The sequence below is a fragment of the Peromyscus californicus genome, unplaced genomic scaffold (assembly GCF_007827085.1).
Source record: "Peromyscus californicus insignis strain IS unplaced genomic scaffold, ASM782708v3 Scaffold_22__1_contigs__length_63687245, whole genome shotgun sequence".
Classification (NCBI taxonomy): domain Eukaryota; kingdom Metazoa; phylum Chordata; class Mammalia; order Rodentia; family Cricetidae; genus Peromyscus; species Peromyscus californicus.
The window spans coordinates 48,255,137-48,279,885 of record NW_026294525.1 but is presented as its reverse complement, the minus strand read 5'-3'; the positions used below and the strand labels follow the sequence as shown (position 1 = coordinate 48,279,885).

General features: G+C 38.8%; 1 long non-coding RNA gene across 1 annotated transcript in view; it reads right to left on the bottom strand.

Moving 5' to 3' along the window:
• The window catches only part of LOC128118621 (uncharacterized), a 131,032-nt gene that overhangs the window by 35,040 nt on the left and 71,243 nt on the right, over positions 1-24,749 (bottom strand). Inside the window, exon 3 of the long non-coding RNA XR_008221275.1 lies at positions 3,833-3,989. This is a non-coding gene — a long non-coding RNA (uncharacterized LOC128118621). The remainder of the gene's footprint in view (positions 1-3,832; positions 3,990-24,749) is intronic.

Sequence of the window (24,749 nt, the reverse complement as noted above, 5' to 3'; positions counted from 1 at the left end):
CTCACTCATGATGATTTTTTTCTAGATCCATCCATTTGCTTGCAAACCTCATGATGTCATTTTTTTTCTCTGCTGAGTAGTATTCCATTGTGTATATGTACCACATTTTGTTTATCCATTCTTCAGTTGAAGGGCATCTAGGTTGTTTCCATGTTCTGGCTATTACAAACAATGCTGATATGAACATAGCTGAACAAGTGCTCTTGTGGTATGATTGAGCATTCCTTGGGTATATGCCCAAGATCAACTCAAAAAAATCAGTAGCCCTCTTATATACAATGCACAAAGAAGCTGAGAAGGAAATCAGAGATACATCACCCTTTACAATAGCCAAAAATGACATAAAATACCTTGGGGTAACACTAACCAAGTAAGTGAAGGACCTATATGACAAGAACTTTAAGTCCCTGAAAAAAGAAATTGAAGAAGATGTCAGGAAATGGAAAGATCTCCCATGCTCATGGATAGGCAGGACTAACATAGTAAAAATGGCAATCTTACCAAAAGCAATCTACAGATTCAATGAAATCCCCATCAAAATACCAACACAATTCTTCACAGACCTGGAAAGAATAATACTCAACTTCATATGGAAAAACAAAAAATGCAGGATAGCCATAAGAATCCTGTACAATAACACAACCTCTGGAGGCATCATGATCTCTGACTTAAAGCTCTACTATAGAGCTACAGTAATAAAAACAGCTTGGTACCGGCATGAAAACTGACATGTGGACCAATGGAATCGAATTGAAGACCCTGACATTAGTCTGCACACCTATGAACATATAATTTTTGACAAAGAAGCCAAAAGTGTACAATGGAAAAAAGAAAGCATCTTCAACAAATGGTGCTGGCATAACTGGATATCAACATGTAGAAGGCTGCAAATAGATCCATATCTACCACCGTGCACAAAACTTAAGTCCAAGTGGATCAAGGACCTCAACATAAATCCAGCTGCTCTGAATCTGCTAGAAGAGAAAGTAGGAAGTAGTCTTGAACACATTGGCATAGGAGATCACTTCCTAAATATAACACCAATAGTACAGACACTGAGAAAAAAAATCAATCAATGGGACCTCTTGAAACTGAGAAGCTTTTGTAGAGCAAAGGATACAGTCAACAAGGCAATGCGACAGCCTACAGAATGGGAAAAGGTCTTCACCAACCCCACATCTGACAGAGGACTGATATCCAGAATATATAAGGAACTCAAGAAATTAGATATCAAAATGCCCAACAGTCCAATTAAGAAATGGGCTATAGAACTAAACAGAGAATTCTCAACAGAGGAAACTCAAATGGCTGGAAGACATTTAAGGAATTGCTCAACATTCCTAATCATCAGGGAAATGCAAATCAAAACAACTCTGAGATACCACCTTACGCCTGTCAGAATAGCTAAGATCAAAAACACTGAAGACACCTTATGCTGGAGAGAATGTGGAGTTAGGGGAACGCTCCTCCACTGCTGGTGGAAATGCAAGCTTGTCCAACCACTTTGGAAATCAATATAGAGCTTTCTGAGAACAAAATCTTGATGTCAACTTCTGGCCTTCATATGTGCCTACATGGGCAAACATACCTCCCAACACATCCATACCTCCAGATGCATGTGTGCATACACACACACACACACACACACACACACACACACACACACACACACAAACACACAATTGTTCAGGGAACTTTGTTAGACAGAACACTTAATCTAGGATATAACACGACTTAAGAAGAATTATTGAAACAGAAAGAAATGAGGAATGCATGTAGTTGAGTTTATAGGTCACTTGATAAGTGAAAACAACCATGTCTTTGTTCATCTGTTTAGAAGCAATACTTGGTACTGTTCCTGATGCAAATCAAACCTTTAATCAATACTAATTAGACGAATGAATGATTGTTGTAGAAGAAGGTGAAAGAAGTTCACTTTTAATATTTCTGTAAAATAGTTAATACCTACAATAAAGGAGCAGGCACGTCAGTGGAGAGAAGGGTCAAGTGAGTGGAGAAGCAAGGGGCCATCCCCATGAGACATAGAGGAGAGTAGCTCAAAGGTTTCCAGGATCACAATAGCATCATTTTGACAGAGACCCCTCTTCCTATCAGCATCCATAGAGTGAAGAAGTCAGCAACAGGAAGGACCGTTCTTTCCAAGGACACAGTTGGCAGCTGTGGCATGTCTTTGCCATCTTTCATTGCATTGTGGGTCTTTCATTAAACTGAGAGTATGCCCTCTTCTGCAGAATTGTCTGGAACTTACCCATCTGTAGCTTGAGTTTTCCTGCCTGGCCCACAGTCAGGGCAAATCTCTCTCACCCGCCAGTCCCAAACCGCTCAAACCCGATCAAGTAAACACAGAGACTCATATTGGTTACAAACTGTATGGCCGTGGCAGGCTTCTTGTTAACTGTTCTTACAGCTTAAATTAATCCATTTCTATTAATCTATACCTTGCCACGTGGCTTGTGGCTTACCGGTACCTTACATCTTCCTTATCCTGATGGCGGCTGGCAGTGTCTCCCTCACCCAGCTTCCTGTTCTCTCAATTCTCCTCTCTGTTAGTCCCGCCTTCTCTGTGTAATATTCATCTTTACGTGGCTTATTTTTTATATTAATTTTACTGTCTCTTTAAAGACTTTATTTTTTAAAACTATGTATTTGTTTCTATACTGTATATATCACCTTTTTTTGTCTCTTTTAAGCCTACGTATATTTTACACACATTTTAAACTATTACATCTGAATCTGTCTTATTGTGAATCTGTTGCTTTAAGCTGCAGCAGCTGTGGCTGCTGACTCCGCCCACCTCAGCTTCCCAACATGGCGGCGGGCTTGGGACTGGCGGGTGAGAGAGATTTGCCCTGACTGTGGACCAGGCAGGAAAACTCTAGCTACACCCATCCCATCCACTAGCTTATGTTCTGCTTCACAAGCATCGTATGCCACCTGTCGCCCAGCATTGCCTCTACATAAGATAACGCAGTCCTAGTTCTGGTATCCATCAGGACTCATTCACTACACAATAACTGTCCCAGTAAGGCATTTGCTTCTGAGTCTTTTCTACCAGATACCCAAGCATCTTTTCCTACAACCATTTTTTTTTTTTTTGAGACAGGGTTTCTCTGTGTAGTTTTGGTGCCGATCCTGGATCTCACTCTATAGACCAGGCTGGCCTCGAACTCACAGAGATCCACCTAGCTCTCCCTCCTGAGTACTGGGATTAAAGGTGTACCCCACCACTGCCCAGCCCAAGCATGTTTTCAACCTCCCTTCTCATCATCCATTGACTGTAAATGCATGTAAATGTTGGATTAGCAGGGGTCTTCTATTCATGCATCTCTAATCCTACTTTCATTCTGTTTCTACCATGTGCTCAGAAACCTTCATCAGCTCCTCGGGGCCAAGCTACAGTTTGCCTACATGGTGCTTCTGCACCAATTAGGAAAAAATGCCCTTCAACCAATAATGATGTCCAAATTCAAAGCCAGGAAAGAAGGAGAGTCCCCAGGGGTAGAAGAGAATGTAAGGAGCTGTAGGGAGATAAGACATATTTTATTCACTCTGGATGATAGCTACCACACAGACTGCTGGCAGATTGGTGCTGGTAGGCTCCCAGGCATGCCAGCACATGTAAGTCAGCTGAAGGTGGGAATACATACGCACAAACGCCACTTAGAGGTAAACATACAGGTTTATAGGCAGACACAGACTGGTAGGCTGGCCAGGAATTAGATAAAAGGTAAAAGCTCAGGTCTCTGACCTCCAGGCTGTGTTTAAACAGAATCACACAAATGGTTACATAACAGATTATATCACATTTTACCTTTTTGGGATTCTTGGATATTTGTGGTCAGCAAGTTTAGAATGACTCCTAGGTCCCTGGTTGTCCAACATGGGTTCTCTTGAGCATGGCAGATAGCCATATCAGTGCCATGTTGCCAAACAGAAGTTGTCCACTATGTCTCTTTATTCCATTTTTTCTGTAATGAAAAATGTCTCCCATCAATCAATGCATTATCAAGACATGTCTCTAAGAGCAGATAGTACATTTGTGTTGAAAAAGAGATGGAGCAGGTCATTATTTAAATATAAAATGGAAAACTACCTTGTTTTTCATTTTGTGTCTATAAATAGAATAATGACAAGGAACACACATCTTGTTATCAGTCATCACTTTTGTCTTGCTTAAATGACCAAACTAAATGTTTTTGCTTATGAATGCTAGAGGGAAGGGAAAGTCAAAATATCACAACTGAAAGAAACCCATTGTCCTCAATCATGAAATTGCCAAGGAAGGTAAATGATACAGTGGTGATGTTATTTAAAGAAGATAGAAGACAGTTTCTTCAAACTCTCCAATAGGCACTAAATCAAACCCCAAATCTGAAAGCAGCAGATATTAGATGTCACATGCCTGGGTCACTAATTCATCTCCCTTTCCTCATGTAATTCAGCTCAGATCAAGGGAAAAGGGCAATGAAGATGCAAAGGTAGAGTTTTCGTTCTCAGCATTGACAGAGGTGTCTGAGGTAGGAGTCCCCAAAGTGTTGGGGCATAAAGGAAGAAACTTCACCGTGAAGAGAGAGATTGGAAGGGGAGGAGTGGGGAAAGCATGATATGATACGGCTGTGTTTTTCTCATTAATCTTGCTTTCAGGTTCAAGTGCAGACTAAAGCCTTTGAGAGAACAATTTGAGAACATCGTGAAAAATGTCTATTTCTTTTCAACCTTGCTATTTTTCAAAGTTTCCGTATAAAGGCTAAACAAACACTGTGATAAAATTTTTAGTTATAAAGTGTCAACAATTTCTACCTCAATTTGGTAAAATATTTCAGGGCCCAAAGTAGAGGTGCTTTAAAAAAGATGTTCTACCACACAAATATAATCTAAAATGAGTAACTCTTCAGCTTCATGATGTCATGCTTGCATTGTGGCCTCTCCAAATGGGGAGAAACAATTTAGTCTCCAAAGAGGATTCCTTTATATATTTTAATGCCAATTCAGTATCAACCACCTGAAAAATTCCTCAATTAAAGTATATTTTCTGAATATAAATGATTGTCTTGTCAGGAATAGTTTCTTTGACATAAAGCCTCTTTTGCAAGGAAAGTAATAAAAAGATTGGTGGATTGGTATGTATATTGATACAATAATGATCAGGGAATGTATTTTTAAATTACATACATACATATGCATGTATACATAATTTGAAAATGCATTTGTGTGTGTGTATATATATATATATATATATATATATATATATATATATATATATATATATATATATATCTAGCAAAATGTATTGAAAAGTTTTAAAACTAGGAGGAGCTGAGCAATTTAAACTTGAATGATAACTTAATGAGCACCTTGCTGGGTTGAATAGGGAGAGTGGAATGAATCAGAGCCATCCATGTTGGGTCTACAGTAGATAATCTACTCAGAAGACAGAAGAAGATAAAAATAATTATACCAGGAAGCAGGTGAGGTGAGTCACACAGAGGAACAAAGTCAATGAGTTCAAAGGAGACTACTTACATGCTTTTGAAACTAGAAAAAAATATCTGCAATACTTTGAAATTAATGATTGGATTGAAAGATAAATGAAAGTTTGAAGGGGAAAAACGTACTTCTGAGGAAAAACACAACTAAAGAGAGGAAGGGACTCCACAAGAAGTGGTTAATTGTGTTTTGCTTATAGAAAACAACATTAAGAATTAAGATTAAAGTGCATTTTAACCTAAGAGTAGCCTAGTTTAAATTGAGTAAATGGGAGGAGAAGAAGTTGGATCATGGAGCATACTTGAAGGGGAGTCAAAAGAGGCAGGGATGACTTTAGTTAAGACACTAACAATGGGCAAACAAATGGAAGGATGGATATGAGACATGTTCTGAAGGATTCTTGCTCAGAACTAGTAGTGCATTAGGTGTGATGAATAGCCTTGCCTCAGGGTGATTGAGCCTGGGTTTAGGAACCCAGACAATGGTACTGACTAGCAACAGATATAGGGAAATTAAAAGGTGGAAGTGCTTGTAAAGAAAAATAAAATTTTGCATTTGAGATTTTGCCTATTTGAATACTTGATGGAACAGTCAGGAAGAGGGGAGATATATTTCAGCCATACATCCATATGCCTAAGCCATCATGTTGCAGCTATGGATTTAAACATGGGTTCTGGCTTCTCAACTCACCTTGAGTTGGAGAAATGGAAGACAAGTTAGGGAGTGAGGAGAACTGGTTTTGGTGGCAGCCTTTCAGAGAATATTGAGTGGACTGCAGGAGGTGGAGTCCAGAGGGAGGTATCCATCATGAGACAAGAGTAGAGAAAGATAGAGATTACCACTCTGTGACCTGAATGGTAGTGTGCTGACAGAATGATGAGACTTGTGTGGTGAGACCAAGTATCCTTGTTGACTAGGATGGTCCCACCTCGGCACTGAACATCTGCACCATAGGAAGCATTTCAGTACTGGGCAAAATTGTGTGTAGTTGGAAGTTTTTCTGTGTCCTGGCCAGCCTGCAGTCAGGACAAATCTCTCTCACCTGCTGGACCCACAGCTGCTTGGACCCAAGTAAATGCTCAGAGACTTAATATTATTTATAACTGCTTGCCCATTAGCTCAGGCTTATTACTGACTAGCTCTTACACTTAAATTAACCCATAATTCTTATCTATGTTTAGCCATGTGGCTTGATACCTTTTCTCAGTTCTGCCTTCACATCTTGCTTCCTCTGTGTCTGGCTGGTGACTCCTCACTCAGCCCTTATTTATCAACCAATAAGAGCAACACATATTCACAGCATACAAAACATCCCACAGCACAAGTACAACATGTGATACTTCATAGGGTCATAGTATTTGTTGAGTGAACAAAAAGCATGTGGTAGATCAATTGTCTCTGAAGCATAGTTTCCTACCTTTGTAAAGTTGGTGATATACAAAATGGCCAATAAATGATGCTCCTATCAGAACTGTGTGAAATAATGCTTATGAATCCATTAGAGAAAAACACTGTACAAATGTGGAATTTTATTAACTTGTATATATGGTTTATTTTATGCAAAAATAATACTATCATTTGTTGAAAATTTCACCATTCTGGTTTTTCTTTTAATTGAACTTTTAATGCCAGTGACCTGATGCTGGCACTGAAGTTAGTAATTAATTTCATTTATATGACACGCAACACCCAAGAGCCTCTAGGCACATAGCCAAATCTTCTTTTAAATATAGTCATTAAATGGAGAAAGGAGCCAAATAAATTCCTAAACTGGGAAGTAGAAAAAAAAAAAGAGCAACTAGAAAATAGGGAAAGAAAAGGTTGAAAATCAGTATGAGTGAAGGGAATGTCACCCCATTATCTAGGAACAAAATCTTCATCCAGACTCAATAGAAAATGGATTGTGTAAAGTTGGCCACTCCTTGTCTGGACCTCAGGGTATTAAGAAAAACAGTCTTCTTTATTGAAAATACAATTAGGCTGACCACTCATTAAATTCTCATGTTAAATGTAGAGGGGCCATTGCTGGTCACAACTTCCCACAATTTTTATTTGCAAGTTATTTATTTATTTTACATTTTTGTTCATTAAATTTAGTCTTTGAGAATTTCATCCATGTATGCAATGCATCCTAATTACTCTCATCTCCACCCACTTGTTGTCTTCCATTCCTGTCATCATCCCTGCTTCCCTAAGAATCGAGTTCCCAAATTCTTGTCTTTCCATTGTTTAAAATCCATTGAACTGAATCAAGGCTCTCTGCGTAACTATGGGTTTGTAACTCTTCAATGGAGCCAGGTGTGCTCATCAATGAGCACACAACTGAGAGCAGTGATTCTCCCTCTCCCACAATCTCTCAGTTGTGGTTGATATATTGTGCACCCTAAGAAACTTATCTGGGGGTCAGAGAACAGAACAGTCACTATATTAAACATGGTTTTAGGCAGTGGTAGCACATGTCTTCAATCCTAGCATTCAGGAGGCAGAGAATCATCCGGATCTCTGTGAGTTCAAGGCCACACTGGAAACAGCCAGGCATGGTGACACATGCCTTTAATCCCAGGAAATGATGGCAGGAAGCAGAAAGGTAGATAAGGCACAAAGACCAGGAACTAGAAGCTTTTTAGGCTTTCTAAGCTTTTAGGCTTTCAAGCAGCAGTTCAGCTGAGATCCATTCAGATGAGGACACAGAGACTTCCAGTTTGAGGAAACAAGATCAGCTGAGAAGTTGGCAAGGTGAGGTTGGATGTGACTTGTTCTGTTTCTCTGATCTTTCCCGTTTGCCCCAATGCTTGTCTCTGGGTTTGTTTTTATTTATAAGACCTTTTAGTATTCGTGCTACACTCAGTAGCAATAGTTCAGGAGGGAGAGGTTGGACCCCATGAACTCTTACATTCTTTCCCTTTTTTGTGATGTTCTTTGAGCCTCAGAGGGGTAGTGTCATGTCTTAATTAGGGCTGAACACTCATCTGTCACATATTCTCAGTACTTTGAGCAGCCATGAGTCTTTGCATTCCCCATTGTTCACTGCAAAGAGAAGCTTCTCTGATATAAACTGAGAGTAACATTTGTCTATGGGTATAATCATGGATATTTAGAAGGCAATTTAATGTCAAATTGCTAAACAAAAGTGTTAAATACCCCACTAGAGCCCAGGATTTCCCAGTTGTAAGTTTTGACCAGGTTTATAATAAGTTCCCGTCTGTGGAGTGGGTGTCAAATACAGTAGTTGTACCACTATTGCAAAAATGAGCACATCTTTTCAGGCAGGAAACAATCCCATTCAACATACATACACACACACACACACACACACACACACACACACACACACACACACATACACACATATATAATATATACTGGGAATAAACTTAACCAAGTCATGAACGACCTTTACAATGAAATATGTAAGACACTGAAAGCAAAAACTGAGCAACACACTAGATGTAATAACTACCCAGGCTTGTGGTTTGGAAGAATTAATCTTGTGGAAATGATCAACCTACAAGAAGCATTCAATAGATTCAATGCAACAGCAATCAAAATTCCAATACCATTCTTCTCAGACAGAAAAATCAATTCTAAAATTTATAGGAGAACCAAAGATGAAGGATACTCAAAGCAACCTTAAACAAAAACGAATACTGCAGGAACTATCACTGCACCTGATTTCAAGCTATGTTATAGTACCATAATAGAAATAGATTTCACCATACCTGACTTCCTGATATACTATAACATCATGATAGTAGAAACAGCTTAGTAACAGAACAAATAGAAATTGATCGATGGAATAGAATTGAGGAACTAGATGAGTCCACATAACTGCAGCTACCTTAATTTTGAGAAAGAGGTCCAAAGTGTTGGAAAACATGATATTGAAACACCTTTAATAAATGTGCTGGGAAACCTGGTGTCAACACATAGAAGAATGCAACTAAATCCTTACCTCTTACCCTGCACAGAATTCAACCTCAAATAGATCAAAGGCTTCAAGACATAAATTCTTACAGTATAAAACTTCTTTCTGTGGGAAGAACTCTGGGAAACATTTATTAATATAGTCTTAATAAGTGAAGGGGGCTTTTCCTTGTGAGTTAGAGCATGCAGATATGTAGAAGGGTGGAGGGAATTTTCCCACTGACTCTGTAAATCTTTTTACCCACAGGACAAGTCTCTTCTTCCCGTGAAGATTCACAGTCTTGCTCTCTGGGACCTTTAGATTCAACTCTATCTCCAAGGACCTTTCTTTTCTCCTTTCCTTGTTGACTTGTCTTAGCTTTCGATTCTCTCTTTGTTCTTTTTTTGTTGTTGTTATTACTAGTAATATTATTTGAAATGATGGAAGTGATATGGGTCCAAGGTTTACTACTCAAGGACTTTTTTTTTTGTCTAAATAATTGATCATGTTTTGCTTTTCCTCTTCCACCAACACTGCCTGGATTAAAAAAATACTTATTATTCTCTCATAGAATACATCCTTCCCTCACTCCTCCCAGTTCCCCCCACCTCCCCTCTCCCTCAGATCAATTCACCCCTGTATCCCCTTAGAAAAGGCCACCTAATGATATTAACCATGCTTGGGAACAGCAAGATAAGGCAAAAAACCTTATATCAAGGCTGGGCAAGATAACCTAGTTGGAGGAAAAAGGTCCAAGAAGCAGGCAAGAAAGTCAGAGACACCCCTACTCCCACTATCAGGAGTCCCACAAAGCACCAAGCCAACAACCTTAACATATATATACACAGAGGACCTAGCTCAGATGCAGGTAGGCTCTGTGATTACTGCTCATGAATCCTCATGAGCCCTGCTAAGTTGATTCTATTGCCATGCTCTCTTGGTGTCCTTGAATCCTATGGCTCCCACAATCCCTCCTCTCCTGCTACCCTGGTGTTTTCCAAGCTCTGAGGGAAGGGACTCGATGGAGACCTCCAATCTGGGCTCTGCCTATGTTTGGCTGTGGGTCTCTTTATCTGATTCCATCAGTTGCTGGATAAGGCCTCTCTGATGATGACTAGACTAGGCAGTGATCTATGAAGATAGCAAAATATCAATAAGAATCATTTCCTTAAAAAAAAAAAGTTCTGTTCGGTTCTACCATAGGTCTCTGGACTACCCAGTCTCCAGTTCCTGGTTATCAAGGCAGTGTCAGGCATGGGCTCCTTCTCATGGTGGGGGCCTCAAATTAGACAAGTCATTGGTTGGCTACTCCAACAAGTTCTGTGCCGCCATTGCCCCAGAACCTGTTTCAGGCAGGAAAGATTGTAGGTCAAAGATTTTGTGGCTGGGTTGGTGTTCCAGTTTTGTCACTGTGAGCCTTGCCTGGTTCCAGAAGATGGACGGTTCCTCAATGTATCCTTCATTGATAGGAGTCCTCACTAGGGTCTCCTTATAGATTTCAGGGAGTTTCCATTGTCCAAGGTTTCCACATTGCTCACAAATGCCCTCCAATTACAGTTGTCTCTCCAAATACTCTCTCCCTCAGTGTCCCCCAACCCAATCCCTCCAATTACCATCCCCACCTATTTCAATTCCACCGTCAAAATCTATCCTTTTCCCCCTTCCCAGAGAGATCCATGTATCCTACCTAGAGCTCTCCTTGTTACTTAGTCTCTCTGGGTCTATGGATGGTAGCATAATTATCTTTACTTTACAGCTAATACCCACTTATAAGTGAGTACATGCCATGTTTGTCTTTCTGGGTCTGGGTTAATTCACTCAGCATGTTTTTTCCTGGTTTCATCCATCTACCTTTGAATTTCACGATGTCATTGTTTTTAACAGCTGAGTAATATGTCAATGTGAAAATATACCACATTGTCTTTAGCCATTCTTCAGTGGAGGGACACCCAGGTTGCTTCCAGTTTCTGGCTATTATGAATAAAGACACTATGAGCATAGTTGAGAAAGTGTCCTTGTGGTAGGATGGAGAGTCCTTTGGGTATATGCCCAAGAGTGGTATACCTGGGTCTTGAGGTTGATCCATTCCCAGTTTTCTGAAGAACAACCATATTGATTTCCATAGTGGCTGTAGAAGTTTACACTCCCACCAGCACTGGAGGAGTGTTCCCTTGCTCCATATCCTAGCCAGCATGAGATGTCACTAGTGTTATTGATCTAAGCCATTCTGACAGGTGTAGTATGAAAGACACGGGGATCGTCCAATGATGGAGAAATGGAAGAGATCTACATCAACAGCCTGGACATGAGTGGGGGTAATGAAGGGCATGGGTCGAGGGAAAGAGAGCTTGGGGGAGCGGGAGATCCCAGCTGGATCAACAACAGAGAGGGAGAACAAGGAATAGGAGACCATGGTAAATGAAGACCACATGAGAATAGGAAGAAGCAAAGTGCTAGAGAGGCCCACAGAAATCCACAAAGATACCCCCACAACAGACCTCTGGCAATGGTCGAGAGACAGCCTGAACTGACCTACTCTGGTGATGGGATGGCCAAATACCCTATTTGTCGTGCTAGAAACCCCATCCAACGACTGAGGGATCTGGATGCAGAGATCCATGGCTAGGCCCTGGGTGGAGCTCTGGGAGTCTAATTAGCGAGAAAGATGAGGGTTTATATGAGCAAGAATTGTTGAGACCAAGGTTGGATTAAGCACAGGGACAAATAGCTAAACGAATGGAGACACATGAACTATGAACCAATGGCTGAGGGGTAACCAACTGGATCAGGCCCTCTGAATGGGTGAGACAGTTAATTAATTGGCTTGATCTGTTTGGGAGGCACCCAAGCAGTGGGCCTGGGTCCTGTGCTCATTGCATGAGTTGGCTGTTTGAAACCTGGGGCCTATGGAGGGTCGCTTGGCTCGGCCTGGGAGGAGGGGACTGGATCTGCCTGGACTGAGTCTACCAGGTTGATCTCAGTCCTTGGGGGAGGCTTTGCCCTGGAGGAGGTGGGAATGGGGGGTGGGCTGGGGGGAAGGTGAAGGGGGGCCGGAGGGGGGAGAACAAGGGAATCCGTGACTGATATGTAGAACTGAATTGTACTGCAAAATAAAAATAAAAATAAAAATAAAAAGTTTTATAGCAAAAAAAAAAAAAAAAAAGAATCAAGTGTCCATAGATGTGTGAATTTATGTCAGAGTCTTGTATTATTCTATTCCATTGATCTCTGTGTCTGTTTATATGCAATACCATGCAGTTTTTATTACTCTGTAATACAGCTTGAAATCAGGGATGGTAATACATTCAGAAGTTCTATTTCTGTTTAGGATTGTTTTAGCTATCTTTGTTGTCCCACTTAATGTTTCTATTGCCATGTAGACATCATTACCACAGCAACTCTTATAAAAGAAAATGTTTAATTGGAGTGGCTTACAATTTCAGAGGTTTAGTTCATTATCATTATGGCAGGGGATGGTGGCAGACAGGCACACATAGTGCTGAGAGTCCTAAATCTTGATCCACAGGCACCAGAAGGAAAAACTGTATCACATTGGTCATATTTGGGCTTATAATTACCTCAAAGCAACTTCAACAGTGACATACTTCCTCCAGAAGGCCATATCTACTCCAGCAAGGCATTGCCTCCTAATATTGCCACTCCCTATGGGCCAAGCTTTCAAACACATGAGTCTTTGTGGGCCATTCCTATTCAAACCACCACATTCTATTCCCTGGCCCCACAGGCTTACATAATTCAAAATGCATTCATAATGCATAATTCATAACATAATTCAAAAATGCATTCAGTCCAACTTCAAGAGTCCCTACAGTCTATAACAGTCTCAACCCTGTTTAAAAGTCCCAAGTTCAAAGTCTCTTCTGAAATCCATGCAACCTCTTAAATGTAATCCCCTGTAAAATCAAAATAAAAAAGCAGATCACATACTTCTAACATATAATGGCACAAGATATACATTACTTTTCCAAAGTGGAGGAAAGAGAGCATAGTGAGGCAATACTGGACCAAAGTAAGACCAAAACCCAGCTGGGCAAACTCCAAACTGCATCTTCATGTCTGACATCAAAGCACTCTTCAGATGTTCAGTTTGTTTCAGCTTTGTTGACTATAACACACTCCCTGTTAGCAGCTCTCCTTGGCAGGTATCCCATGGCTCTGGCATCTCCAACATCTTGGGGTCGCCAAAGTAATCCAGGCTTCACCTTCACAGCTTCATAAAATGACCTCTCTAGGCCTCAATCCAGGGACACCTCTGATACATTCTGGCCTTAGTGGTTTTTCTTAGTTGTGGAGGCAGATTTCATAACCACTTTCTTCTGTTCTTGCCTCTAAAGCTAGAACCATGTGGCCAGGGTTGCCAAGTTTTGCTGCTTGCTGTGGTTTGGAACATGATTCCCTTATTCAATTACATCTTTACCAGCTTTATGTTCTCAATGATTTCCTTCACTCCCTAAACTTGGATGTCCTGGGACTCATTCTATAGACCAGGATGGCCTTGAACTCAAAGATCCTCATGCCTCTGCTTCTGGAATGTTGGACTTAAAGGCATACACCACCACACCACACTCTGAGCTTTTCTTTAATCCCTTTTTACAAGTTGGAATCATAGCTGGGTAGGATCTTGCCCTGAGGTTACCACTCCCTTTATTCCATTGCTTAATCTGTTTATCTCCTTGAACATAGGACTTAGCTACATTCTACTTCCCTGTGACCCTTTTCTCAAATTGTGCATTTTATATTTTTCCTTGCTCAGCTTGATCCCTTTCATTATATATCTTCATTAGAGTTAACACTAGTAAACCACACAACAGAGTCAATACTAAGCTGTTTTGAGATTTACTCTGCCAATGGAATTAATCGAATTAATCCAAAATTCTTCCCTTAGCCCCAGACAAACTTTTCACACAAGGGCAAAAAGCAGCCACATTACTATGTTCATAAGGGTAATTTGTCTATAATTCTCTTTCTGTGTTGGTTCTTCATGTTCTTGGGTCCTAAAGGTGACTATGAATTTGGCAGTGTTCCTTCTGTTTCTATTTTGTGGAATAATTTGAGGAGTATTGGCGTTAGCTCTTCTTTCAAAGTTGGGTTGAATTCTTGGCTAGAACCATCTGGCTCTGGGCCTTTTGTTGTTGGGAGGCATTTAATGACTGCTTCTATTTCCTTAGAGGTTATAGGTTTATTCAAATTGTGTCTCTGACCTTGGTTTAACTTTGATAAGTGCTATATCTTGATAAAATGATTCATTTCTTTTAGATTTACTAATTTTGTGGAGTACAGGTTTTTAAAGTAACCCAATGATTCTTGGTCATTCTTGGTGTCTGTTGTTATGTACCCCTTTTTGTTTCTGAATTTGTTAATTTGGATATTCCCTCTCCATTTTTTAGTGAGTTTGGATAAGGGTTTGTCTATCTTGTTTTTTCAAAGAACGAACTCTTTGTTTCATTCTTTGTGTTGTTCTTTTTGTTTCTACATTATTGATTCCAGCCCTCAGTTTGATTATTTCCTGCTGTCTACTCCTCTTGGGTGTGCATACCTCTTTTCATTCAAGAGCTTTCACTTGTACTGTTAAGTTGCTAGTATGATATCTCTTCAACCTGTTATATAGGCAGTTAGTGCCATAAACTTTCCTCTTAGCACAACTTTCATTAGTCCCATAAATTTGGGTATGTTGTGTATTCATTTTTGTTGAATTCTAGAGTCTTTAATTTCCTTTTTTATTTCTCTCTTGATCCAGATTTCATTCAACAGAGAGTTGTTCAATTTCCATGAATTTGTAGACTTTCAGTTCTTTCTGTTATTGCTGAAATCTATCATTAATCCATGGTGGCCTGATAAAATGCATGGTGTTACTTCAATTTTCTTGTATCTCTGAGACTTGATTTGTCACCTAGTATATGGCCAATTTTGGAGAACATCCTATGAGGTGATGAGAAAAAGGTATTTTTTTTTGTATATTTTGTTGAAATAATCCTTAGATATCTGTTAGTTCTATTTGGTTTATAACATCTGTTAGTTCTAGTATTTCTCCATTTAGTTTTTAGCTGGATGATTTGTCTGTTGGTGAGAGTGGGGTATTGAAGCCTCCAACTATCAATATGTGAAGGTCAATGTGTTATTTAAACTTTAGCAGTATTTCTTTTACAAATGTGGGTGCCCTTGTGTTTAGGGCATAGATGTTAAGAATGGACAGATCAGGGCCTGGGGATTTAGCTTCGTGGTAGAGCGCTTGCCTAGCAAGCACAAGGCCCTGGGTTTGGTCCTCAGCTCTGGAAAAAGAAAGAAAAAAAAAGAATTGAAAGATCATCATGTTGGATTTTTCCTTTGATGAGTATGAAATATTCTTGTCTGACTCTTTATTAATTTTCTTTTAAAGTCCATTTTGTTAGTATGAGAATGTCTATACCAGCTTCCTTTTATGTGCATTTGCTTGGAAAATTTTTTTCCAACCCTTTACTCTGAGGTAATGTCTATTTTGATGTTGAGGTGTGTTTCTTGCATGCAGCAGAAAGATGGATCCTGTTTTCACATCCATTTTATTAGTCTGTGTCTTTTTAGTGGGGAATTGAGTTCATTGATATTGAGGGATATCAATGATGAGTGATTGTTAGTTCTTGTTGTTTTCTTGTTGCTGTTGCTGCTGGTGGTGGTGTTGGTCGTGAGTGTGTGTGTTTGGGGGGGGTGTTTGTGTGTGTGTTTGTGTATGTTTGCTTCTCTTCTTTTGGTTTTTCTGGCGTGAGATTATCTATTTCCTGTGTTTTTATGGGTGTATTTAACTTCCTTTGGTTAGAGTTTTCCTTCTGGTATCTTCTGTATGTCTGGATATATAGATAGATATTTTTAAAATTTGACTTTATCATGGAATATGTTATTCTCTCCACCTATGGTGATGAAAATTTTTCTGGGTATAGTAGTCTGGGCTGGCATCTGTGATCTTTTGGGGTCTACAGCACATCTTTTCAGGCCTTTCTGGCTTATATTCTCCTTTGAGAAGTCAGGTATGATTCTAATAGGTGTACCTTCATATGCTACTTTCTTTTTTTCCCTTGCAACTTTTAAATATTCTTTCTTTGCTCGATATATCTAGTGTTTTGATTATTATGTGGAGAGGGTCCAATTTTCTGGTCCAATGTATTTGGTGTTCTGCTAGCTTCTTGTACTTTTGTAGGCATCTATTTCTTTAGGTTAAGAACATTTTCTTCTATGATTTTGCTGAAACTATTATTGGGCCTTTGACCTAGTATTCTTTTCCTTCCTCTATTCCTATTATTCTAAGGTTTGGTCATTTCATGGTGTCCCAGATTTCCTGGATGTTTTGTTTCAGGAATTTTTAGATATAACATTTTCTTAGACTGATATGTTTATTTCTTTTATGGTATTGTCAGTGTCTGAGATTCTATTTTCCATCTTTTCGTATTCTGTTGGTGAAGCTTGCTTCCTGTTCCTTTATCTTGATTTTTCATTTCTAGAATTCCACAGTGTTTTCTTTATTGTTTTTATTTTTATCTTTAGGTCTTGAGCAGGTTTATTCATTTCCTTCAATTGTTCATTTTTTCCTTGGGTTTCTTTAAGTTATTTATTCATTTCCTCTAATTTTTTGTTTGTCTTTTCTTCAATTTCTTTAAGGGATTTATTCATTTCCTCTTTAAGTATCTCTATCATCTTCATAAAATTGGGTTTAAGGTCTTTTTCTTGTGCTTCAGCAGTGTTGGACTATTCATGGCATGCTATAGTAGAATAGCTGGACTCTTGTGGTACCATATTAAGGTCTTGGGTGTTGCTGATTGTATTCTTATGCTGATGTCTAATCATCTGGGCTTGGGTTGATTTTAGGTTAAGGTATCAATTTCTAATTTTGTGTTTGTTGGGTGGGTGTTTTATTCCTTGGTTTCTGTTTCTTCTCTGATTTTCCAACCAGTGTAGCTTTAGTTGAGAAGGGGGTCTCCACCACAGTTTGGGGCTGGATTTCTGGGGAAATGTTGCAATTATATCATAATATCAAAAATAAAAATGTTTAAAATCAAAGTTTTAAAAAGAGAAAAAAGAAATCCACATGGAAACATTTTAGATAAATTTAAAAAATAGAATTATAATAAAAGAGGAGTTTTAAAGAAGATACATGCATGGCTGAGAAAAGTTATTCTCAGAGCTGTAAATTATTAGACAAAAGCCCTGATGCACAGAAAGAGATACTTCTTTATGAAGTATTGGTCAAGTATTCTCTATAGCACCTCAGAAGGATGAAGACTTTTGTCATTTTTTGGATGACCACCAGAACTAAATAATGAGACCCTGTTTTTGAAATTACTGTACATATGAATACATGACATAGAGAAATTAAGCTGAAACTGAGCTGGACTTTTCCTTTTGACCAGAAAACTTTCATAGTCTCAAAAAGATGTGAGTCAAAGTGCCAGAAGAGAAAATGCATCAATAATCTTCCCTAAAATCAGTCAATAACTTATGGCAGTGGAAATCCATATCCTACATTTCTATATCATAACTTCCTTTCTTTTTTTAGAGAGAGATTGACTATGACCAATAACAATTTGCAATCAACAACCTAAACAAAGACAAACATCCATAATCCTTTTTTTTGGGGAATGTGGGCATAGTGTTCTAGGCTACTTTCTGCTGATCGGGGGTGCTGGTAGTATTATGGGGATCCTGAGAAAATTTGAGACAATGGTCAAGTACTGGAAAGACCAGCTATAACCTTTGTTGATAGGTACCATTTGTTAAGGTTCAAGAGGTCTGACTTGATCAAATATGATCCATCTTAACCTGGAACAAATCTATAGGTTCTCTTCTGTGGAAACAAAAGCAGAACCTCTTTTCCAAAGCAATGTATCCTTAGACATAAATTTTGAAATCAAGATACCTTTAAAATATACATATTGAGTTAACTCAGGAGCTTTTAAATCCAATATCTCTCTGCAGTTAAAAATCCCAAAGACAACACAATTCAGACTCTGTGTGTAATATCCATCTTTATGTGGTTTATTTTTATATTACTTTTTCTTTGAAGACTTTTTTTTAAAACTTTCTGTTTCATTATATAACTGTCTATATTCCTTTTCCTCTCTCTTTCAAGTCTACATATATTTTTTTATACACACTGTAGACTGTTTAGGGTTTATTCCATCTGAATCTGTCTTATTGTGAATCTATTGCTTTAAACTGCAGCATGACTAGGACTGAAATGGCAGCTTTGGCTGCTGGCTCCGCCCACCTTCAGTTTTCCAACATTGCAGAACTAAGTTTACTGACAGCTCTGGGGGAATCATGCTCGTTGCTGACTCTGTGAAGCAGTGGGTCTATGCTTCCAACCCAAAGCGTGTAGCCCAAAAATGTTTTCTTTCTTTCCTTTTTTTTTCTGTCTGTACTAGCAAAAACTATATCCACCCTGCACCATGCTGCATGGCTTACAGATGCTACCATGTACAGTGGTAGGAATCTGCCATGCTACACTGAAGCCCATACTGTAGCTCAAGTCCACAAGCCACAGTGTTTCTATACCTTGGCATCTCTATATTTCAGCCCACATGAGACATGAAGTGGAAAGCTGTTTTGGGCTCTGTTATTATGTTTTTTAGCAGCCCTTTTTAAACTCTTTTAGGCCTTATGGAAATACATTGGTACACCAAATGTAGCTGCAAGTTTTCCTGTGTCATGCCTGGCCTGTGGCCAGGACAAATCTCTCACCCACATTCTACAAAGTCTTTAATATTTTTTTTTTTTCAGGAAACAGCTACTTATCCATTTTTATTCTTTTTTTATTTTTTATTTTTATTTTGCAATACAATTCAGTTCTACATATCAGCCACGGATTCCCTTGTTCTCCCTCCTCCCGCCCCCCTCACCTTCCCTCCAGCCCGCCCCCCATTCCCATCTCCTCCAGGGCAAAGCCTTCCCCGCAGACTGAGATCAACCTGGTAGACTCAGTCCAGGCAGATCCAGTCCCCTCCTCCCAGGCAGAGCCAAGCAATCCTGCATAGGCCCCAGGTTTCAAACAGCCGACTCATGCAATGAGCACAGGACCCGGTCCCACTGCCTGGATGCCACCCAAACAGATCAAGCCAATCAACTGTCTCACCCACTCAGAGGGCCTGATCCAGTTGGTGACCCCTCAGCCATTGGTTCATAGTTCATGTGTTTCCATTCGTTTGGCTATTTGTCCCTGTGCTTTATCCAACCTTGGTCTCAACAATTCTCGCTCATATAAACCCTCCTCTTTCTCGCTAATTGGACTCCCAGAGATCCACCCGGGGCCTAGTCATGGATCTCTGCATCCAGATCCCTCAGTAGTTGGATGAGGTTTCTAGCACGACAATTAGGGTGTTTGGCCATCCCATCACCAGAGTAGGTCAGTTTGGGCTGTCTCTCGACCATTGCCAGCAGTCTATTGTGGGGGTATCTTTGTGGAATGCTCAACCACACCACAAGAGCACTTGTTCAGCTATGTTCATATCAGCATTGTTTGTAATAGCCAGAACATGGAAACAACCTAGATGCCCTTCAACTGAAGAATGGATAAACAAAATGTGGTACATATACACAATGGAATACTACTCAGCAGAGAAAAACAATGACATCATGAGATTTGCAGACTAATGGATGGATCTAGAAAAAATCATCCTGAGTGAGGTAACCCAGACTCAGAAAGACAAACATGGTATGTACTCACTCATAGCAGGATACTAGATGTAGAACAAGGATGACTGGACTGCTACTCACATCATCAGGGAGGCTACCTGGAAAACAGGACCCCAAGAAAGACACAGGGATCGCCCAATGACAGAGAAATGGAATGAGATCTACATGAACAGCCTGGACATGAGTGGGGGTAGTGAAGGGCGAGGGTCGAGGGAAAGAGAGCTTGGGGGAGCGGGAGATCCCAGCTGGATCAACAACAGAGAGGGAGAACAAGGAATAGGAGACCATAGTAAATGAAGACCACATGAGAATAGGAAGAAGCAAAGTGCTATAGAGGCCCACAGAAATCCACAAAGATACCCCCACAATAGACTGCTGGCAATGGTCTTTAATATTTTTTAACTTCTGTCTTGACACATTTTTCATTTAGTAGAGAGTTGGTCAGTTTCCATGAGTTTGCAAGCTCTCTTTTGTTTCTGTCGTTGGTATCCAGCTTTAATATGTGGTTGTCAGATAGGTTGTAAGGTGTTATTTCAATTTTCTTATATCAGTTGAGACTTGCTTTGTGTCTGAGTATGTGGTATACTTTGGAGAAAGTTCATAAGGATCTGAGAAGATTGTATACTTTTTTGTTTTGGGGTGAAACATTCTGTAAATATCTGCTAATTTCATTTGGTTTATAAAGTCAATGAGCTCCAGTATTTCTCTGCTTAGATTTTGTCTGGATCATCTGTATTTTGGTGAGAATGGGATATTAAAGTCTCTCCTATCAGTGTGTGAGGGTCAATATGTGATTTAAACTGTAGTAGTGCTTCTCCTATGTACTTGGGTGCCCTTGTGTTTGGTACATATATATTAAGGGTTGCAATGCCCTCTTGATAGATTTTTCCTTTGAGTATCTTTTCTGACTCATTTTTAATTGAAGTCTATTTTGTCAGACATTAAAATGGCTGCAACAATTTGTATCTTAGGTCCATTTGTTCAGAAAATAAGTTGAAAGATCAAATCACATGATTATCTCATTAGATGGGGGGAAAAGCCTTTGCCAAAATCCAACACCCTTCATGATAAAAAGTCATGGATAATTTAGGGGTACAAGAGAAATACTGAAAAATAACAAAGGCAGTTTACAGCAAGCCTGTAGGCAACATCATCTTGAGAAGAGAGAAACCCAAAGGATTTCCACTAAAATCAGGAGCAAGGCAAGGTTGTCCACTGTCTCCATACCTATTCAATATAATACTTGAAGTCTTAGCTATAGGAATCAGACTATTGAAGGAGAGCAAGGGGAAACAAATTGGAAAAGAAGAAGTCAAATTATCTGTAGTCTACCTCTTCACTTGATTGACTGTTTCTTTTGCTGCATAACTATTTAGTTCCACAAGATCCCATTTGTCACCTGTTGACCTCATAGCCTGAATGGTTTCAGTTCTATGTAGAAAGTCCTCATCTGTGATTGTATGTTGTAGCACACTCTCATTTTGTTTTCTAATGATGTCAGAGTTCCAGGTTTTATACTGAGGTCTTTGTTGACCTTTTGTACTGACACAATATTCTTTTAAATATTCACTTATTTTTATTTTATATTTATGAATATTTTGCCTCTGTTATGTCTGTGTACCATGTGCTTGCAATGCTCTTGGAGGCCAGAAGAGGGTACTGGATCCTCTAGGACTGGAGTTACAGACTGTTGTTAGTGCTATGTGGATGCTGGGTACTGAATCCAGGTCACATGGAAGGGCAGCCAGTACTTGAGCCATATCTCCAGCCTCACCTGACATAGTATCTTAAAAATCATATTCCCTTCTGATTCTGAATTAATGGTTTCATGTTAGGTAGGTAATTACTCTGCCAACTTTAAGTTTTCTTATATATGAAATGGTTGTCTTATAGGTAAAACAGGTAAAAGCATAATGTAAATAAATTGTGAATTAATATACATGTTATATGCTAATAATTGGTTTCTTTTCTTATAATGCTTTTTAGGTTCCTGCTAAGTAATTTTCAAAAAATGACATCATGAACTTTCCAGAGCAAGCAAATGTAGCCACTTGATAGATGAAATACATATTTTAAGGCATGGAATTTTGCTAATGTGTGCTTGCATTAGATTTTTGTTTTAAATTGTGCTGTTAAATTTTAATTTTTGAAAGAAATCTTGGAATTTCCTTATTTGGAAGAAAATTGTCCTTTGGTTATATTATATAAAACATTTAAAGACAACCTTATAATATTTGTTATTAAATTGTGAGACAAGATTGCATTTCATTCTTAAGCCGGGTTTACAGTTTAGTGATTGATCTTACATTTTTCTTTTACAAAGAAGATTTTGGTCAAACTCAAGTAACCTTGTTTATGTTGATGTTATCTCTTCCCAAATTTGGTTTACTGGATATGAATCTTTCTCCTCTCAAATACACAAAACCAAATAATCATGCAGCTACTTATAAAACTTTGCCTGGGAAATTAACATTTCATTTTGCTCCTTTTTCTTCTTGGAAAAAATACTGTAAAATCATTGTCTGGATCATTGTACTTGATGTAGATTTCTATTTTTAAGCTTCTTACACACATTACCTCTGTTCTCTGGGAATCTTAAGGGATTTATTATGTGGAGTTAATACACACTTGGGTGATTTAGTACCTGGTAAAATTTAGTAAAAAACTGATTTATTTATTTTCTTCAAATAAACATGCTCTCCTGAAATCTTATTTCTTATCATTTTCTTCCTCCTCCAAACCCCCATGAAGGTATTGAATTTTAGAAATAAATTAACTGTGTATAAGTGTGTTCTCTGTCTTAATCCCAGTCGCTGGGCTAAAACTGCCTTTAAAATATAAATTACCTCAGGATCTTTGGTTTTTACTTTCATATCAAAGACTTCTTTTGAAATCTGTATCAATAATCATCCTGGGTGAACCGCACTGTGCTCAGCTCATCACCCACAGCAGAGGGAGATTTTCAGTTAATTTTTTCTGGCTTTGACTTTATGACTAGAGGTAATCGGAACTGTTACTCAGGCCAGATACCAGACGATGGTTGGTGGACAGAATTCTTACATTTGGTTCCAGTCTTTTGCCATTCTTCCTTCAAATATTTTTTGAATCATTATTTAATGTGGCAGCAGATGGCATGTCTCTCAGTGAAATCAAAAGCATATGGCAGGCTGTTTTCAATAGTGCCATGCCACCAAAGTTGCAGTATTTATATTTCAAAAGGAAAAATAATTTAGGTTATGATACCATCTTTAAAATTTAGTCATAATTAATACATAATTCTCAAATATTATATGTTTTGAATTTTCTAAGAGATTACATGGGAAATCACTTCTTGATGGGACTAAGCAGACAAATTCAGAAAGACAGATGCTGGATCTTAAGTAGATAGTTCTAAGGGAGAATTTTATTTTAAAAGTCCACTTAGTAGACTCTAAAGCCTAATAAGATGTTACAATTTTTAAACTATGTCACATGTTCAACTTATGAAAATGATTCATTCATTTTAAATGCAAACATTTTTTTATCAATTTCGGTTTTTTCTGTTCATTGATTTGAAATTAAAATATTCCTTATCTGTATATTTCCTTAATTCTATACAAATTATTAATATCAGAATATGAGTGGTTAATCACAGAACAGCAATGGAAAATATAAAATTTCTAAGAAGACAAACCAGGTATTCTCCTTTTTTCTTATAGTACCATAAACCTATGTCTTTCAGAAGACAACAGTTAAACTTAATGTTAACTCACATTGTCACATCCTTCTGGAGTCTTCAGGTTTTACACACAGAAGATCACTACCAAGCAACAGGGACAGCTGCTGTGATGGCAACCCTGTAATTGTCCAGAGCTGAGCCCCCAGGAGAGGTAGAAAGGATGGTCTGAAGGAGGAGAATGCTTATGCTGATTCTCCACTTTAAGAGCATCAAGACAGGAAAAATCCAAGCACTGCAGGTGTTTGAGTCTATTTATTAAATGAAAACAGCGCTCCAAATTCCTTTCTTCTGAAGATGTACACTTTTCTTTCTCTTAGCAGAATTTGTGTACACTAACAAATCTTTTGACTTTTCAGAACAAATCTGAACTTGATATCCCTGTGGTCAGCTCCCTTGAAAAGACTCATCTGATTTCTTCCCTCTGCCTCAAAGTAGAAAAGCTCACTAGAAACTAAGATCCTATAAATATAATCCAAGAGAATTTTAGTATTCCACTAGACTTTTTTTTAAGGAAGATTTATAATGTGGCATGACATCTCGTGTACATTTATTTCTAATCAGATTATATTTATCCTACTTCACTACAGCAGTAAGGTCAAGTTTAGAAAAGACAGCACAGTGAGCATTCTGCACAGTGTCACCTTCCTCACTGTTGTGGTTATCTACAGCTTCTTGCACAGTGGATCATTCCATGCTGTTTAGATCTGCTCTGGAGTTTAAAATCTTACCTTCATGTGTTGGAAAAGATTCAGAATTCTTGAACAGAGAGGTACCGCTGATGGCTAGTTGGTGTCCCTTCCCCATGAGTGGCAGGTATAGGATTGGAGTGTCAGGTTTTATTAAATGGAATTACACTGATGTTCTGTCAGGTTGTATTAATTCTTGGTGTATACGACTATGCAGCTTCATGTTTTAATAGCTAAAAATGGCTATTTGGAACTT